At 33.5% G+C, this 7,812-nt stretch overlaps 1 non-coding gene across 1 annotated transcript; it reads right to left on the bottom strand.

The window, feature by feature from the left end:
• Nucleotides 1-648: 648 nt before the first annotated feature.
• Nucleotides 649-721, bottom strand: TRNAR-ACG (transfer RNA arginine (anticodon ACG)). Its single transcript has one exon. It is a non-coding gene; the product is annotated as a tRNA-Arg (tRNA).
• Between the last annotated feature and the right edge of the window lie 7,091 nt (nt 722-7,812).

The raw sequence follows: 7,812 nt of genomic DNA, 5'->3' as shown, positions 1-7,812 counted from the left end.
TTATTATACAATTCTTTTAAAGTATAACGCTTTTTTCTAGTATGTAATTAACTATCACATAATTTCAAATAATATTCTGTCATAAAAACTTGTTACAAATACAATTAACATATCTTAATTATATATATAAAATTTAAAAATATCATATTTAATATTGGACTAATTCTAAAACTCATAATCATCTTTTTAATATTATGTGTAGAATAATTTCCGGCTTTTATGTTAAATATTTAGTAATTTATGTATAAACCATGTTTTCCATTTTATATACATTAAATACTGTAAAATCAAATTTGATTTGTGCTAATTATTCATCAACACTATTTTTTGCAATATAATTACAGATTTTTTAAACAAGAAAATAATATTTTGTAGTATGGTCGGTAGGAATTGTTTTTATAATTAAAAAACAAATATTTAGAGAGCATTGCATTAGTTTCGGATTTTACTTTCCAAAAGACAAAAAAAACATCACAAAAATAACATTTTACAATATCGATGAAGTTGTTTTTAGAATTAACAGAAGAAATATTCAAAGAGACCCTTATTCGTTGTGTTTTCACGTGTTTTCACTTTGTGCAAAAAACAAAATAACATTACAAATAGGTCCAAAAAAAACCACAAAAAACCAAAACTAAAAAGTAAATTCGACTCTGCTGGGGATCGAACCCAGAATCTCTGGTTCCGTAGACCAGCGCCTTATCCATTGGGCCACAGAGTCAATTGTTGATGTTTCTTACCTGATAGAGATTATATTTAATATATCACTTTAATCGGTTTTATGATTTTGGATATGTAATTGTTGTTTATCTAAATAAAACTAATGTTATGTATTCACGATTCAAACTCTTTATTTATTTACTATAGAAAACATATTTTTAGATAGCTAATTTTTTTCATATTGGTTTTTTATCTATCTATTGAAAAAATAATAAATAAACAACTATACCTCATCTAAATTAAGAGAAGTTACAAAGACAACTCTTCAAATACCCAACAAACTATATTCTTCCATATCCTTTTCACTCAGAACCTTACACCAAGTCCTCTAGTCATCTAGTCATCATCTCGGATAACTATATCTTCCCTCATTCTCCAACCACCATTAAACCTTCGCCCCTCTCACTTAAAAGTATGAACCCACCGCCGACCACTATCTTCCCCCCTCTTTCTTTCTCGATCACCATCTCCGGCAACCACTCTCTCTCTCTCTCTCTCTCTCTCTCTCCGACGACTTTCTCCCGAGAACCTGCTAATCAGTGAAACTCCGCCGAATGAACCTACAAACGACTCTCTCCGATAAACCTTTGTAAACGACTCTCTCTGACTAAACTACAAGTCACTAAAAAACAATGAATCATCTATATTATGCTCCATCGTTAATGTAAAAACATAGTCTGGTCCAAGACCAACTCCAACAACTATTTGCTTTTGTTTAATTTCTACAACTAAGTCACCACCAATCCGATAACCTTTAAGAGAAATGAAAAAATACCTAAAATTAAAATCGAAATCAACAATGGTTCCTATCACCTTTAGAAATCAAAGTCCTTATAAATATGATCATTAAAATAAGAAAGAAATCAACAATCTTTCTCTCGATGATGCAGTTGAAGCTCTTGAAGAAGTGTTGCCGATTGAAGAACAACATCGTGGGTTGTGCATCATTTGGAGTTTCCAAACGTGGTGTTTTTCTATTTTAATTAAATACCTAGAAATTCAATGAAAGGTATATTTGTCCACACATTATTTTTCTATAAATGGATTAAAAAGTTCAGTGGATAAATCAGCCCCATATTTTTTATCCATTTTTCTCATGGTGAATGATTTTTATGAGGAACAAAAGTAACCTATGTATTTATAGATAGACAAATAGTTTTAAACATAATATTTACGAAAAGTTACAATTTTTTTTGTTAATGTTTTTGGTATTTTACTTTACTAATGATCAATATTTTTTTCTAGACATATTGCAACATATATTAATGTCGAATACACCAACACCATAAATATTGATCTTGAAAATATTGATTTTAATCCGAGTTGTTATATAAAAACATTCGAGTATTCAAATAATAGCTAAAACATCCCTATCAGACCATTTGGCAAATAAAAAATGGCAAATAAAAAATAGCATCCTCATAAAAAAGGATGAGAAATTTCAAGACTTTCCATCTCCCCTCGAGCTCCTCGAAAAACACTTTTTTCTCTATCTTCAAAAAGATCCACATTAAGACCCTTGAAAGTGTATTTGATCGATTCCCATCATTTATTCGAAAATTCCATTCAATCCATAGAGGAGTCAATGTAACCCCAATTTAGTAAATCAAAACCCTTCTAAAATGTACGTTAAAGACCATAACAACATCAATTTTATTAAAAACTAGCAAAAGAGCTAGAAGATTAAAAAGAAAAATAGTAATACTAGGATTTTGTAACCAACCTACCCAATTAATACAAAACTTAGGCTTCCTAATAGTTCTCCAAAGAAACGATTGAGAAATAATTGAATCTTATAATACCGCCTTCCAAGGCTTCTTAAGACTAAAAAACAACTAATTCTGGTGACTCCAATTTTTTTTTTTTGAAACGGCAAATCTAACCTACTACTAAACTACACCTTAAATCCACCTATGTCCACGACGAGACTTGAACCCTCAACCTCAAGGAGGGAGGGCAACACCGGATACCGCTGGGCTAGAAGCCACTTTGGTTGGTGACTCCAAATGGTCCATGTAATCATGGCTCCCATAAGACACATGCAAAGTTTGAGATCAATTGTAGCCCTTAAAGACGTCATCCAACCTGGCTACTCTTGTAAAAGTAGACATAACAGGAAAATCAAAATCCCACAAGGTAGCCAATAAACTTCATAACACATAAGCTTTTATTTAACTTCTTTAAAACCAAACAATTAATTCAGTAATGGCAAGCATTTTATTTCCTTGGATAAATGTAGATTGCATCGGGTTCATACTCGAGTAGATGACCTTTCTCAATCTATATGTTAGAATTTTAACAATGACCTTGTGTTGATAACCATTAAAACTAGTGTTATACCCGTCCGATGGACAGATTGACAAGTGTAAAAACAATAGATTGATTTTACTTTCTTCTATAACATCATTCTTTCATTGCTTCTCACAATTCTTTTGTCTATTTTTTTGAGATATGATGTAAAAAAGGGGTTAAATGTATACACAGCATAACCCGTTTATTATATGCACTGCTTTTCAAAAATGTGTTGCTTTTATTAGTTAAAAATAAGTACATCGTTATTATTGGCTAAAATAAGAAGTATGTTGACATTATTGGATATAAAGAGAAATATTATGCTATTACCAGTTAAAAAGTAAAATGTGTTGCTATTATTGGTTAAATGTTTAAAAAAACACACTAACAAAAATAGAAAAATGGCCATTTAGAGCCTATTATAACAACAAAAATTGTAAAAAATCACTAACAAAAGCTTCATAAAATGGCTATTTCGTTCTTCATTTAACAGACCATTTAGAGCAAATAGTGTAACCTACAACAAACAATTTAAGAGCCTACAATGCTAATTATTTGCAACCCGCCTTGCAGCCAACATAATGTAAAAAGTGGCAACCCACATTGGTGTCTTGTTTCTGCCAGAATTAGCCATTTTTTCAACAACATTTATGTCCATATAAAATGTAATCTCATTAACAGCCACCACAACAACATCTTTCAGTTTCTCATGTGATCTTGAGACCTCTGGTGCATCATCTATGGTTGCCTATGATACGTATGTTGGAATCCTAAGCAATCTAATTTATGGAAAGTTTAGTTTATGACAAGTTGGTCATAAGTTTCCTAGTCTAATACAAGTTGGTTTGTTAGGTTATATATACATGTCCATAATCGAGTTTATGATTATGAGAACAGATTGTAAAACATCGGTTTTGAGTTAGTTTCCGATTAATCAAAGAGTTTTTTGGTTATTTTGTTTTGCATTCTTGTTTTCAAAACTTTAATTGGTATCAGAGCGAGGTTAAGAGGGTGCCGGTTTGAGAGTCGGTTTTAAGAAAAGTGTAGCCCTTTGTTGCGGGACAGACGTAGCGGGAACCGGGTTTGGTTTAAGGGGGTGTAGATTGTTTTTTAGCGCGAGTTGAAGCATCTCAACAGCAGCCCCGATTTTTCTTGATCGGGCTTGTTCTAAGGTAGAGAGAGACTAACCGGAGGCGCGGAATAAACGGACGAGAAGACGTCAAAGCGGGTGATTTTGATTCGGTTCGTTTTGCAGGTGACGGAAGACGGTAGAGGTGGTCGTGACCTTGTCTTGTTGTTCGGTGGAAAAGTGCTCTCGGAACAAACTTGATTAAAGAGGTCGGGGTGGTGAAAAGAGATAATAGGATGTTGATCCAGGTTGAAGAAATCTCTAGAATGACTTAGAGATTCAGGGGTGAATGTTGGAATCCTAAGCAATCTAATTTATGGAAAGTTTAGTTTATGACAAGTTGGTCATAAGTTTCCTAGTCTAATACAAGTTGGTTTGTTAGGCTATATATACATGTCCATAATGGAGTTTATGATTATGAGAACAGATTGTAAAACATCGGTTTTGAGTTAGTTTCCGATTAATCAAAGAGTTTTTTGGTTATTTTGTTTTGCATTCTTGTTTTCAAAACTTTAACGTATGGTTCGTTTATTGTACTTTGTGGTGTACATGGGTTGATATGGGTCAGGTTAGGGGCATTTATGACATTTAGAGAACTTTTTGTGTTCTTTGAAACTTTTAGAGATCTCAAGAGTTCGTTATCTTTGATTTCATTAGTTGTCTCCATTTCTTGGATTTTTGTCTGACAACTATAAAAAGTTAGATTATTCATTCAAAAAGATTGGAAAATGAACAAGGTATTTTTAGAATGGAGGCACCTTTAATTTTTCTAACTTCTCCTTGGCTTTTTCAAGCTTTTTACATGCACACACTTCATCAAGTGTTTCGCTTCATAAGACCCTAATCATTAGTCCAGAAAAAAGATAAACCTGAAAAAAATAAAAAATAAAAAAACTGAAAAATGAAGATTTGCTTCTTCCAGTTACAACTTTTGAAACATCCCAAAAATCATGACTAAAAATTTCGTTTAAATCATTAAATAAAACCATAGTTATCAAATCATTTCATCAAAGCATAGTCAAAATATCTCAAAACATTACTATCAGAGTATCAAAACATCAGAGTAAACATCACAGGCTAAAACATCTTGGTGTGTGCAATGCAGTCATCCCGAGCCCTTCTCTCTGCAACTGGAAATACCTGAAACCAAAACTGAAAACCGTAAGCACGAAGCTTAGTGATTTCCCCAACCTACCACGTACCATACACAGGGCCGGCCCTAGAGGGTGGGCAAGCTGGACGACCGCCCTGGGCCTCGTCAAATCTCGGGGCCCCAAGTAGTGATTAATACTATATGCATAGTTTTGAAATGATAAAAAATATACTTTCCCTAAGATATTCAAAGGCGCTTATAGTTCATCTGGTTGAAGCACAGGAACGGTTGTAGTTTATGTTCCGTGTTCGAACCTTGTACTACTCCCAGAAGAGATCCTATTTCTACAAATGCAACATTTTTATATATTTTACTCAAATGTTAAGGCCCTTCTAAAAATGCAACATGAGCCACTAAAATGGGAAGAAATCAGCCAGCAAAAATTGTTGAAATTCCATGTGTGTTAGTGTGTAAACATATCCTTTTTTTTTCAAAAGTGCACTCTAGAAATATATCCTATCAAAACTTTCGATTCAACAACAAAATTTCCTATTCTGTCATACAAATTCAAATGGAAAGATCATAAAAATGATGAAGGAAATATTATTAGTTCATGTCGACAACTTCCGAAAGGAGATTAAATTCTGATTCAACAGCAAAACGTCATTTTTAGGGATGTCAACGGGGGCAAACGGGACGGGGAGTGCATTCTCCGCCCCCGCCCCCAAAATTTCCCGGTTCCCCCGTCCCCGCCCCCGAATCCCCTGTATTATCCCTGCCCCCGCCCCCGTTTATAAAAATAAAGTTTCAATCCCAACAATTATGTATGAGGGAGTAAATAATAATTAAGAAACTATAATAATAAAAATGAAAACTATAAAAACAAAGTTTGTAAGGGATCAAAGACAATTTTAAAATATTGTATTAAGTTTTAAATTTAACAAAATTTTCTGAGGTGCGGCAGTGAAGGGCCTCAAATTTTATTTTGCCCCGGGCCTCAAATCGTCTTCGACCGACACTGACCATACACACAGGGTCGGTCCATTGCTCTTTGCTACCCGGGGCGAGATAAAAAAATTTATGCCCTTATATATAAAAAATTTAGAAAATCAAAAATATAGTAAATTTTATAATCAAACAAACAATACAAACAAAAACCAACAAAAATCACCTAAAACGATGTCTCCGTGCATTTTTCGAAGCAAAAACATCTCTTATTTTACAATAATCAATATTTTGTAAAAAATCACTTTCAATTAGGCCTGTCGAAAAAACCCGAAACCCGTTCTACCCACCCGACCCGTTCCGAATTCGGATAGAATGGGTCGGGTAGAACGGGTAACGGGTATGAACATTTGGGTAATAGGTTAACCCGATAATAATATAGGTCGGGTTTTAGGTATGAATATTTATTTTCGGGTATACCCGAATTCATTTTTTAAATAATACCAAATATACAATGCAGTCACGTACGCACACTTCAAATAAAACAAAACCCTTCGTTTCCTTCTTATGAACGACGGCTCGACAGTCGACGCAAACTTGCAAAGGGAATACGACGCTGAAGCTGAAGTCCTGAATCGTTATCACAATTCTCAGTTTCTCACAATCGCACGGAATGAAATTAAAAAAGTACATAACATATTATAATGATTTGTATTGTTATTATATATGTACTTGTTAATTGTATGAAGTATTTTCCTACCCAATTCTTTATTAAACCAACCAACATGTAAAATTATCAATAAGTGTCATTTAAGAAATTTTCGGGTATACCCGATAATTACCCGACCCGACCTCAAACCCGAATACCCGAAACCCGAAAACCCGAATTACAATATAGGTTGGGTATCGGGTATTATTTTCTTAAGGAAATACCCGTTCTACCCGACCCGTTCTACCCGAAACCCGAAAATTTTACCCGTTCGACACCCCTACTTTCAATTCTTAAAATTGATAATCCATTCAATCTTTCTTGAGTCATAGTACTCCGGAGATACGATTTCAAAAACTTCAATTTTGAAAAACTTCTTTCCGCGGAAGCAACTGTAACCGGCACAGAATCACAGTTGTCAATATCAGAACAAAGAAACCTCCTTATTCCTGATTCACATCACAAAAACAAGAAACAAAAACACAAAAAGTTTACAAAATTGAAATTACATAAATTAAAATGAAACAGTAAAATTGAAATCAGAAGAAGAGTAGTAAAGAACTCACCCAAATCAGAAAAAAATCACAATCACAGTGCTTTTTCGTTTTCCAGCTTTCACCTTTCAGAATTCTGATTCAATGGCTTCTGATTTCAACCTTAAACAGGGGAGAAATCCAATCTTAAATCGAAATCACTCAAATCAGATAGAATGAAACACATAATCAGATAGAATGAAACACATAATCAGAAGATAAGTAGAGAACTCACAAAAATTTAAAAAAAAAAGAACGAAATCAGATCATTGTTTTTCGATTTCTAGCTTTCAATATGCCTTCAAGCCTCCTGATTATGTATTCACATCACAAAATCAACCATTGAATCAATCACTTAATCAGATACTGAGATACAATGAAGATATGATGA

Source organism: Lactuca virosa, chromosome 9, assembly GCF_052849685.1.
Source record: "Lactuca virosa cultivar CGN04683 chromosome 9, Lactuca_virosa_CGN04683_v6, whole genome shotgun sequence".
In the NCBI taxonomy this organism is placed as follows: Eukaryota; Viridiplantae; Streptophyta; class Magnoliopsida; order Asterales; family Asteraceae; genus Lactuca; species Lactuca virosa.
This window is presented reverse-complemented; position numbering and strand designations above follow the sequence as displayed.